Here is a 13,603-nt window from a genome sequence, read left to right as displayed (position 1 = left end):
CAGTGGCCTAACAGTCCGTGCAGTGGCCTAACAGTCTGTGCAGTGGCCTAACAGTCCGTGCAGTGGCCTAACAGTCCATGCAGTGGCCTAACAGTCCGTGCAGTGGCCTAACAGTCCATGCAGTGGCCTAACAGTCCATGCAGTGGCCTAACAGTCCATGCAGTGGCCTAACAGTCCGTGCAGTGGCCTAACAGTCCGTGCAGTGGCCTAACAGTCTGTGCAGTGGCCTAACAGTCTGTGCAGTGGCCTAACAGTCCATGCAGTGGCCTAACAGTCCATGCAGTGGCCTAATAGTCCGTGCAGTGGCGTAACAGTCTGTGCAGTGGCCTAACAGTCTGTGCAGTGGCCTAACAGTCTGTGCAGTGGCCTAACAGTCTGTGCAGTGGCCTAACAGTCTGTGCAGTGGCCTAACAGTCTGTGCAGTGGCCTAACAGTCCGTGCAGTGGCCTAACAGTCTGTGCAGTGGCCTAACAGTCCGTGCAGTGGCCTAACAGTCCATGCAGTGGCCTAACAGTCCGTGCAGTGGCCTAACAGTTCATGCAGTGGCCTAACAGTCCATGCAGTGGCCTAACAGTCCATGCAGTGGCCTAAAAGTCTGTTCAGTGGCGTAACAGTCTGTGCAGTGGCCTAACAGTCTGTGCAGTGGCGTAACAGTCCGTGCAGTGGCCTAACAGTCCATGCAGTGGCCTAACAGTCCGTGCAGTGGCCTAACAGTCCATGCAGTGGCCTAACAGTCCATGCAGTGGCCTAACAGTCCATGCAGTGGCCTAACAGTCTGTGCAGTGGCCTAACAGTCTGTGCAGTGGCCTAACAGTCCATGCAGTGGCCTAACAGTCCATGCAGTGGCCTAACAGTCTGTGCAGTGGCCTAACAGTCTGTGCAGTGGCCTAACAGTCTGTGCAGTGGCCTAACAGTCCATGCAGTGGCCTAACAGTCCGTGCAGTGGCCTAACAGTCCATGCAGTGGCCTAACAGTCCATGCAGTGGCCTAACAGTCCGTGCAGTGGCCTAACAGTCTGTGCAGTGGCCTAACAGTCTGTGCTGTGGCCTAACAGTCCGTGCAGTGGCCTAACAGTCTGTGCAGTGGCCTAACAGTCTGTGCAGTGGCCTAACAGTCCGTGCAGTGGCCTAACAGTCTGTGCAGTGGCCTAACAGTCTGTGCAGTGGCCTAACAGTCTGTGCAGTGGCCTAACAGTCTGTGCAGTGGCCTAACAGTCTGTGCAGTGGCCTAACAGTCTGTGCAGTGGCCTAACAGTCTGTGCAGTGGCCTAACAGTCTGTGCAGTGGCCTAACAGTCTGTGCAGTGGCCTAACAGTCCATGCAGTGGCCTAACAGTCCATGCAGTGGCCTAACAGTCCGTGCAGTGGCCTAACAGTCCGTGCAGTGGCCTAACAGTCCATGCAGTGGCCTAACAGTCCATGCAGTGGCCTAACAGTCCATGCAGTGGCCTAACAGTCCATGCAGTGGCCTAACAGTCCGTTCAGTGCCCTATCAGTCCATGCAGTGGCCTAACAGTCCATGCAGTGGCCTAACAGTCCGTGCAGTGGGCTAACAGTCCATGCAGTGGCCTAACAGTCCATGCAGTGGCCTAACAGTCCGTGCAGTGGCCTAACAGTCCGTGCAGAGGCCTAACAGTCTGTGCAGTGGCCTAACAGTCCGTGCAGTGGCCTAACAGTCCATGCAGTGGCCTAACAGTCCAAGCAGTGGCCTAACAGTCCGTGCAGTGGCCTAACAGTCCGTGCAGTGGCCTAACAGTCTGTGCAGTGGCCTAACAGTCCGTGCAGTGGCCTAACAGTCCATGCAGTGGCCTAACAGTCCGTGCAGTGGCCTAACAGTCCATGCAGTGGCCTAACAGTCCATGCAGTGGCCTAACAGTCCATGCAGTGGCCTAACAGTCCGTGCAGTGGCCTAACAGTCCGTGCAGTGGCCTAACAGTCTGTGCAGTGGCCTAACAGTCTGTGCAGTGGCCTAACAGTCCATGCAGTGGCCTAACAGTCCATGCAGTGGCCTAATAGTCCGTGCAGTGGCGTAACAGTCTGTGCAGTGGCCTAACAGTCTGTGCAGTGGCCTAACAGTCTGTGCAGTGGCCTAACAGTCTGTGCAGTGGCCTAACAGTCTGTGCAGTGGCCTAACAGTCTGTGCAGTGGCCTAACAGTCCGTGCAGTGGCCTAACAGTCTGTGCAGTGGCCTAACAGTCCGTGCAGTGGCCTAACAGTCCATGCAGTGGCCTAACAGTCCGTGCAGTGGCCTAACAGTCCATGCAGTGGCCTAACAGTCCATGCAGTGGCCTAACAGTCCATGCAGTGGCCTAAAAGTCTGTTCAGTGGCGTAACAGTCTGTGCAGTGGCCTAACAGTCTGTGCAGTGGCCTAACAGTCCGTGCAGTGGCCTAACAGTCCATGCAGTGGCCTAACAGTCTGTGCAGTGGCCTAACAGTCTGTGCAGTGGCCTAACAGTCCATGCAGTGGCCTAACAGTCCATGCAGTGGCCTAACAGTCTGTGCAGTGGCCTAACAGTCCATGCAGTGGCCTAACAGTCCATGCAGTGGCCTAACAGTCTGTGCAGTGGCCTAACAGTCCGTGCAGTGAACTAACAGGCAATGCGGTGACATAAACAGATGATAGAGTGACCGAAACCGACAACACAGTGACACAAAGACTTATCCAGTGACAAAAACTAAGAATACAGTGGTATGCGATCATGCAGTGACATAAACAGAAAATACGGTGACATAAACAGAGAATACGGTGACATAAACAGAGAATACGGTGACATAAACAGAGAATACGGTGACAGACAACATAGTGACATAAGCAGACCAAATGGTGACAAACCGACCATTCAGTGACATAAACAGAGAGCACAGGGACATAAACAGACCGTAGAGAGTGTCATAAACAGACCAAACAGTGGCAGAAACAGATCGTACTTATATAAGAACGAGAGTCAGGCAATACTGACAGAAAGACAGACATTAAACAAACTTTCTCACGATAATAGAGATTACCAAGAGACTGAGAGAGAGAGAGAGAGAAAGAGAGAGAGAGAGAGAGAGAGAGAGAGAGAGAGAGAGAGAGAGAGAGACAGAGACTGAGACAGAGAGGCAGAGAGGGAAAGAGAGACAGACAGAGAATAAACCGAAGTCTTCAGAATGTCAGAGAGAATGATCTACATTATTCTCAGGGTAATACAGCTGGACACACGCCGGCTACATAATACATTCTAGTAACACTGACAGCTTGATAACACTGACAACTCGCTACATAGCACAAACTGGTAACAGTGACCGATCGCTACATAGCACAGACTGGTAACAGTGTCCGCTCGCTACATAGCACAGACTGGTAACAGTGTCCGCTCGCTACACAGCACTTTCTGGTAACAGTGACCGCTCGCTATATAGCACTTTCTGGTAACAGTGTCCGCTCGCTATATAGCACTTTCTAGTAACAGTGTCCGCTCGCTACATAGCACTTTCTGGTAACAGTGACCGCTCGCTATAATAGCACTTTCTGGCAATAGTGACTGCTCGCTACATAGCACTTTCTGGTAACAGTGTCCGCTCGCTACACAGCACTTTCTGGTAACAGTGACCGCTCGCTACATAGCACAAACTGGTAAGATAAGATAAGATTTCGTTCGGATTTTTAACCCCGGAGGGTTAGCCACCCAGGATAACCCAAGAAAGTCAGTGCGTCATCGAGGACTGTCTAACTTATTTCCATTGGGGTCCTTAATCTTGTCCCCCAGGATGCGACCCACACCAGTCCACTAACACCCAGGTACCTATTTGCTGCTAGGTGAACAGGACAATAGGTGTTAGGAAACGTGTCGGAATTTCCACCCGCCGGGAATCGAACCCGGGCCCTCCGTGTGTGAAGCGGGAGTTTTAGCCTCCAGACCACCGGGCCACCTACCAGACCACCGGGCCACCTCCAGACCACCGGGCCAGTGACCGCTCGCTACATAGCACAGACTGGTAACAGTGACCGCTCGCTACATAGCACAAACTGGTAACAGTGACCGCTCGCTACATAGCACTTTCTGGTAACAGTGACCGCTCGCTACATAGCACAAACTGGTAACAGTGACCGCTCGCTACATAGCACAAACTGGTAACAGTGACCGCTCGCTACATAGCACAAACTGGTAACAGTGACAGCTCGCTACACAGCACAGACTGGTAACAGTGACCGCTCGCTACAAAGCACACACTGGCAACAATGACCGCTCGCTACATAGCACAGACTGGTAACAATGACCGCTCGCTACATAGCACAGACTGGTAACAGTAACCGCTCGCTACATAGCACAGACTGGTAACAGTCACCGATCGCTACATAGCACAGACTGGTAACAGTGACCGCTCGCTACATAGCACTTTCTGGTAACAGTGACCGCTCGCAAAATAGCACTTTCTGGTAACACTGTCCGCTAGCTACATAGCACTTTCTGGTAAGAGTGACCGCTCGCTACATAGCACAGACTGGTAACAGTGACCGCTCGCTACATAGCACAAATTGGTAACAGTGACCGCTCGCTACATAGCACAGACTGATAACAGTGACCGCTCGCTACGTAGCACAGACTGGTAACACTGACCGCTCGCTACATGGCACTGACTTGTAACAATGACCGCTCGCTACATAGCACAGACTGTTAACAGTGACCGCTCGCTACATAGCACAGACTGGTAACAGTGACGGCTCGCTACATAGCACAGACTGGTAACAAAGACCGCTCGCTACATAGCACAGACTGGTAACAATGACCGCTCGCTACATAGCACAGACTGGAAACAATGACCGCTCGCTGCATAGCACAAACTGATAACAGTGACCGCTCGTTACATAGCACAGACTGGAAACAGTGACCGCTCGCTACAAAGCACAGACTGGTAACAATGACCGTTCGCCACATAGCACAGACTGGTAACAATGACCGCTCGCTACATAGCACACACTGGTAACAGTGACCGCTCGCTACATAGCACAGACTGGTAACAATGACCGCTCGCTACATAGCACAGACTGGTAACAGTGACCGCTCGCTACATAGCACAGACTGGTAACAGTGACCGCTGGCTACATAGCACAGACTGGTAACAGTGACCGCTCGCTACATAGCACACACTGGTAACAGTGACCGCTCGCTACATAGCACAGACTGGTAACAGTGACCGCTCGCTACATAGCACACACTGGTAACAGTGACCGCTCGCTACATAGCACACACTGGTAACAGTGACCGCTCGCTACATAGCACAGACTGGTAACAGTGACCGCTCGCTACATAGCACACACTGGTGACAGTGACCGCTCGCTACATAGCACACACTGGTAACAGTGACCGCTCGCTACATAGCACAGACTGGTAACACTGACCGCTCGCTACATAGCACAGACTGGTAACAATGACCGCTCGCTACATAGCACAGACTTGTACCAATGACCGCTCGCTACATAGCACATACTTGTAACAGTGACCGCTCGCTACATAGCACACACTGGTAACAGTGACCGCTCGCTACATAGCACAGACTGGTGACAATGACCGGTCCCTACATAGCACAGACTGGTAACAATGACAGCTCGCTACATAGCACACACTGGTAACAGTGACCGCTCGCTACATAGCACAGACTGGTAACAATGACCGCTCGCTACATAGCACAGACTGGTGACAATGACCGGTCCCTACATAGCACACACTAGTAACAGTGACCGCTCGCTACATAGCACACACTGGTAACAGTGACCGCTCGCTACATAGCACACACTGGTAACAGTGACCGCTCGCTACATAGCACAGACTGGTAACAATGACCGCTCGCTACATAGCACAGACTGGTAACAGTGACCGCTCGCTACATAGCACAGACTGGTAACAGTGACCGCTGGCTACATAGCACAGACTGGTAACAGTGACCGCTCGCTACATAGCACACACTGGTAACAGTGACCGCTCGCTACATAGCACAGACTGGTAACAATGACCGCTCGCTACATAGCACAGACTGGTAACAGTGACCGCTCGCTACATAGCACAGACTGGTAACAGTGACCGCTCGCTACATAGCACAGACTGGTAACAGTGACCGCTCGCTACATAGCACAGACTGGTAACAGTGACCGCTCGCTACATAGCACACACTGGTAACAGTGACCGCTCGCTACATAGCACACACTGGTAACACTGACCGCTCGCTACATAGCACAGACTGGTAACAGTGACCGCTCGCTACATAGCACACACTGGTGACAGTGACCGCTCGCTACATAGCACACACTGGTAACAGTGACCGCTCGCTACATAGCACAGACTGGTAACAGTGACCGCTCGCTACATAGCACACACTGGTAACAGTGACCGCTCGCTACATAGCACAGACTGGTAACACTGACCGCTCGTTACATAGCACACACTGGTAACAGTGACCGCTCGCTACATAGCACAGACTGGTAACACTGACCGCTCGCTACATAGCACACACTGGTAACACTGACCGCTCGCTACATAGCACAGACTGGTAACAGTGACCGCTCGCTACATAGCACACACTGGTAACAGTGACCGCTCGCTACATAGCACTCACTGGTAACAGTGACCGCTCGCTACATAGCACACACTGGTAACACTGACCGCTCGCTACATAGCACAGACTGGTAACAGTGACCGCTCGCTACATAGCACAGACTGGTAACAGTGACCGCTCGCTACATAGCACAGACTGGTAAGAGTGACCGCTCGCTACATAGCACAGACTGGTAACAGTGACCGCTCGCTACATAGCACAGACTGGTAACAGTGACCGCTCGCTACATAGCACACACTGGTAACACTGACCGCTCGCTACATAGCACAGACTGGTAACAGTGACCGCTCGCTACATAGCACAGACTGGTAACAGTGACCGCTCGCTACATATCACACACTGGTAACAGTGACCGCTCGCTACATAGCACACACTGGTAACAGTGACCGCTCGCTACATAGCACAGACTGGTAACAGTGACCGCTCGCTACATAGCACAGACTGGTAACAGTGACCGCTCGCTACATAGCACAGACTGGTAACAGTGACCGCTCGCTACATAGCACACACTGGTAACAGTGACCGCTCGCTACATAGCACACACTGGTAACAGTGACCGCTCGCTACATAGCACACACTGGTAACAGTGACCGCTCGCTACATAGCACAGACTGGTAACAGTGACCGCTCACTACATAGCACAGACTGGTAACAGTGACCGCTCGCTACATAGCACAGACTGGTAACAGTGACCGCTCACTACATAGCACAGACTGGTAACAGTGACCGCTCGCTACATAGCACAGACTGGTAACAGTGACCGCTCACTACATAGCACAGACTGGTAACAGTGACCGCTCGCTACATAGCACAGACTGGTAACAGTGACCGCTCGCTACATAGCACACACTGGTAACAATGACCGCTCGCTACATAGCACACACTGGTAACAGTGACCGCTCGCTATATAGCACAGACTGGTAACAGTGACCGCTCGCCACATAGCACAGACTGGTAACAGTGACCGATCGCTACATAGCACAGACTGGTAACAGTGACCGCTCGCTACATAGCACAGACTGGTAACAATGACCGCACGCTACATAGCACAGACTGGTAACAGTGACCGATCTCTACATAGCACAGACTGGTAACAATGACCGCTCGCCACATAGCACAGACTGGTAACAGTGACCGATCGCTACATAGCACAGACTGGTAACAGTGACCGCTCGCTACATAGCACAGACTGGTAACAATGACCGCTCGCTACATTGCACAGACTGGTAACACTGACCGCTCGCTTCATAGCACAGATTGGTAACAATGACCGCTCGCTACCTAGCACAGACTGGTAACAGTGACCGCTCGCTACCTAGCACAGACTGGTAACAGTGACCGCTCGCTACATAGCACAGACTGGTAACAATGACCGCACGCTACATAGAACAGACTGGTAACAGTGACCGCTCGCTACATAGCACAGAATGGTAACAATGACCGCTCGCTACATAGCACAGACTGGTAACACTGACCGCTCGCTACATAGCACAGACTGGTAACAGTGACCGCTCGCTACATAGCACAGACTGGTAACAATGACCGCTCGCTACATAGCACAGTCTGGTAACAGTGACCGCTCGCTACATAGCACAGACTGGTAACACTGACCGCTCGCTACATAGCACAGACTGGTAACAATGACCGCTCGCTACATAGCACAGACTTGTACCAATGACCGCTCGCTACATAGCACATACTTGTAACAGTGACCGCTCGCTACATAGCACAGACTGGTAATAATGACCGCTCGCTACATAGCACAGACTGGTGACAATGACCGGTCCCTACATAGCACAGACTGGTAACAATGACAGCTCGCTACATAGCACAGACTGGTAACAGTGACCGCTCGCTACATAGCACAGACTGGTAACAATGACCGCTCGCTACATAGCACAGACTGGTAACAGTGACCGCTCGCTACATAGCACAGACTGGTAACAGTGACCGCTCGCTACATAGCACAGACTGGTAACAGTGACCGCCCGCTACCTAGCACACACTGGTAACACTGACCGCTCGCTACATAGCACAGACTGGTAACAGTGACCGCTCGCTACATAGCACAGAGTGGTAACAGTGACCGCTCGCTACATAGCACACACTGGTAACAGTGACCGCTCGCTACATAGCACACACTGGTAACAGTGACCGCTCGCTACATAGCACAGACTGGTAACAGTGACCGCTCGCTACATAGCACAGACTGGTAACAGTGACCGCTCGCTACATAGCACAGACTGGTAACAGTGACCGCTGGCTACATAGCACAGACTGGTAACAGTGACCGCTCGCTACATAGCACACACTAGTAACAGTGACCGCTCGCTACATAGCACACACTGGTAACAGTGACCGCTCGCTACATAGCACACACTGGTAACAGTGACCGCTCGCTACATAGCACAGACTGGTAACAATGACCGCTCGCTACATAGCACAGACTGGTAACAGTGACCGCTCGCTACATAGCACAGACTGGTAACAGTGACCGCTGGCTACATAGCACAGACTGGTAACAGTGACCGCTCGCTACATAGCACACACTGGTAACAGTGACCGCTCGCTACATAGCACAGACTGGTAACAATGACCGCTCGCTACATAGCACAGACTGGTAACAGTGACCGCTCGCTACATAGCACAGACTGGTAACAGTGACCGCTCGCTACATAGCACAGACTGGTAACAGTGACCGCTCGCTACATAGCACAGACTGGTAACAGTGACCGCTCGCTACATAGCACACACTGGTAACAGTGACCGCTCGCTACATAGCACACACTGGTAACACTGACCGCTCGCTACATAGCACAGACTGGTAACAGTGACCGCTCGCTACATAGCACACACTGGTGACAGTGACCGCTCGCTACATAGCACACACTGGTAACAGTGACCGCTCGCTACATAGCACAGACTGGTAACAGTGACCGCTCGCTACATAGCACACACTGGTAACAGTGACCGCTCGCTACATAGCACAGACTGGTAACACTGACCGCTCGTTACATAGCACACACTGGTAACAGTGACCGCTCGCTACATAGCACAGACTGGTAACACTGACTGCTCGCTACATAGCACACACTGGTAACACTGACCGCTCGCTACATAGCACAGACTGGTAACAGTGACCGCTCGCTACATAGCACACACTGGTAACAGTGACCGCTCGCTACATAGCACTCACTGGTAACAGTGACCGCTCGCTACATAGCACACACTGGTAACACTGACCGCTCGCTACATAGCACAGACTGGTAACAGTGACCGCTCGCTACATAGCACAGACTGGTAACAGTGACCGCTCGCTACATAGCACAGACTGGTAAGAGTGACCGCTCGCTACATAGCACAGACTGGTAACAGTGACCGCTCGCTACATAGCACAGACTGGTAACAGTGACCGCTCGCTACATAGCACAGACTGGTAACAGTGACCGCTCGCTACATAGCACAGACTGGTAACAGTGACCGCTCGCTACATAGCACAGACTGGTAACAGTGACCGCTCGCTACATAGCACAGACTGGTAACAGTGACCGCTCGCTACATAGCACAGACTGGTAACAGTGACCGCTCGCTACATAGCACAGACTGGTAACAGTGACCGCTCGCTACATATCACACACTGGTAACAGTGACCGCTCGCTACATAGCACACACTGGTAACAGTGACCGCTCGCTACATAGCACAGACTGGTAACAGTGACCGCTCGCTACATAGCACAGACTGGTAACAGTGACCGCTAGCTACATAGCACAGACTGGTAACAGTGACCGCTCGCTACATAGCACACACTGGTAACAGTGACCGCTCGCTACATAGCACACACTGGTAACAGTGACCGCTCGCTACATAGCACACACTGGTAACAGTGACCGCTCGCTACATAGCACAGACTGGTAACAGTGACCGCTCACTACATAGCACAGACTGGTAACAGTGACCGCTCGCTACATAGCACAGACTGGTAACAGTGACCGCTCACTACATAGCACAGACTGGTAACAGTGACCGCTCGCTACATAGCACAGACTGGTAACAGTGACCGCTCACTACATAGCACAGACTGGTAACAGTGACCGCTCGCTACATAGCACAGACTGGTAACAGTGACCGCTCGCTACATAGCACACACTGGTAACAATGACCGCTCGCTACATAGCACACACTGGTAACAGTGACCGCTCGCTACATAGCACACACTGGTAACAGTGACCGCTCGCTACATAGCACAGACTGGTAACAGTGACCGCTCGCTACATAGCACACACTGGTGACAGTGACCGCTCGCTACATAGCACACACTGGTAACAGTGACCGCTCGCTACATAGCACACACTGGTAACAGTGACCGCTCGCTACATAGCACACACTGGTAACAGTGACCGCTCGCTACATAGCACACACTGGTAACAGTGACCGCTCGCTACATAGCACACACTGGTAACAGTGACCGCTCGCTACATAGCACAGACTGGTAACAGTGACCGCTCACTACATAGCACAGACTGGTAACAGTGACCGCTCGCTACATAGCACAGACTGGTAACAGTGACCGCTCGCTACATAGCACACACTGGTAACAATGACCGCTCGCTACATAGCACACACTGGTAACAGTGACCGCTCGCTACATAGCACACACTGGTAACAGTGACCGCTCGCTACATAGCACAGACTGGTAACAGTGACCGCTCGCTACATAGCACAGACTGGTAACAGTGACCGTCTTCCATTGTAAACAATTTGTTTACGATTTTTTTTTACATTTTTAGCAACAATTGTTGGAACATAGTGGGAGCATAGTGGGAGCATAGTGGGAGCATAGTGGGAGCATAGTGGGAGCATAGTGGGAGCATAGTGGGAGCATAGTGGGTGCATAGTGGGAGCATAGTGGGAGCATAGTGGGTGCATAGTGGGAGCATAGTGGGAGCATAGTGGGAGCATAGTGGGAGCATAGTGGGAGCATAGTGGGAGCATAGTGGGTGCATAGTGGGTGCATAGTATGAGCATAGTGGGAGCATAGTGGGTGCATAGTGGGAGCATAGTGGGAGCATAGTGGGAGCATAGTGGGTGCATAGTGGGAGCATAGTGGGAGCATAGTGGGTGCATAGTGGGAGCATAGTGGGTGCATAGTGGGTGCATAGTGGGAGCATAGTGGGAGCATAGTGGGAGCATAGTGGGTGCATAGTGGGAGCATAGTGGGAGCATGGTGGGAGCATAGTGGGTGCATAGTGGGAGCATAGTGGGAGCATAGTGGGAGCATAGTGGGAGCATAGTGGGAGCATAGTGGGAGCATAGTGGGAGCATAGTGGGAGCATAGTGGGAGCATAGTGGGTGCATAGTGGGTGCATAGTGGGAGCATAGTGGGAGCATAGTGGGTGCATAGTGGGAGCATAGTGGGAGCATAGTGGGTGCATAGTGGGAGCATAGTGGGTGCATAGTGGGAGCATAGTGGGAGCATAGTGGGAGCATAGTGGGAGCATAGTGGGAGCATAGTGGGTGCATAGTGGGAGCATAGTGGGAGCATAGTGGGAGCATAGTGGGTGCATAGTGGGTGCATAGTGAGAGCATAGTGGGAGCAGCATAGTGGGAGCATAGTGGGAGCAGCATAGTCGGAGCATAGTGGGAGCATAGTGGGTGCATAGTGGGCAAATAGTGGGAGCATAGTGGGAGCATAGTGGGAGCATAGTGGGAGCATAGTGGGAGCATAGTGGGAGCATAGTGGGAGCATAGTGGGAGCATAGTGGGTGCATAGTGGGTGCATAGTGGGAGCATAGTGGGAGCATAGTGGGAGCATAGTGGGAGCATAGTGGGTGCATAGTGGGAGCATAGTGGGAGCATAGTGGGAGCATAGTGGGAGCATAGTGGGTGCATAGTGGGAGCATAGTGGGTGCATAGCATAGTGGGAGCATAGTGGGTGCATAGTGGGAGCATAGTGGGAGCATAGTGGGTGCATAGTGGGAGCATAGTGGGTGCATAGTGGTGTAGTGGGAGCATAGTGGGAGCATAGTGGGAGCATAATGGGAGCATATTGGGTGCATAGTGGGAGCATAGTGGGAGCATAGTGGGAGCATAGTGGGTGCATAGTGGGAGCATAGTGGGAGCATAGTGGGAGCATAGTGGGAGCATAGTGGGAGCATAGTGGGAGCATAGTGGGAGCATAGTGGGTGCATAGTGGGAGCATAGTGGGAGCATAGTGGGAGCATAGTGGGAGCATAGTGGGTGCATAGTGGGTGCATAGTGGGAGCATAGTGGGAACATAGTGGGTGCATAGTGGGTGCATAGTGGGAGCATAGTGGGAACATAGTGGGAGCATAGTGGGAGCATAGTGGGAACATAGTGGGTGCATAGTGGGAGCATAGTGGGAGCATAGTGGGAACATAGTGGGTGCATAGTGGGAGCATAGTGGGAGCATAGTGGGTGCATAGTGGGAGCATAGTGTGAGCATAGTGAGAGCATAATGGGAGCATAGTGAGAACATAGTGGGAGCATAGTGGGAGCATAGTGGGAGCATAGTGGGAGCATAGTGGGAGCATAGTGGTGATAGTGGGTGCATAGTGGGAACATAGTGGGAACATAGTGGGTGCATAGTGGGAGCATAGTGGGAGCATAGTGGGTGCATAGTGGGAGCATAGTGGGAGCATAGTGGGAGCATAGTGGGAGCATAGTGGGTGCATAGTGGGTGCATAGCATAGTGGGAGCATAGTGGGAGCATAGTGGGAGCATAGTGGGAACATAGTGGGAGCATAGTGGGAGCATAGTGGGAACATAGTGGGTGCATAGTGGGAGCATAGTGGGAGCATAGTGGGAACATAGTGGGAGCATAGTGGGAGCATAGTGGGAGCATAGTGGGTGCATAGTGGGAGCATAGTGGGAGCATAGTGGGAGCATAGTGGGAGCATAGTGGGAGCATAGTGGGTGCATAGTGGGTGCATAGTGGGAGCATAGTGTGAGCATAGTGAGAGCATAATGGGAGCATAGTGAGAACATAGTG

This window comes from Cherax quadricarinatus, chromosome 1 (genome assembly GCF_038502225.1).
Source record: "Cherax quadricarinatus isolate ZL_2023a chromosome 1, ASM3850222v1, whole genome shotgun sequence".
Classification (NCBI taxonomy): domain Eukaryota; kingdom Metazoa; phylum Arthropoda; class Malacostraca; order Decapoda; family Parastacidae; genus Cherax; species Cherax quadricarinatus.
Note: the sequence above shows the minus strand (reverse complement) of the source record.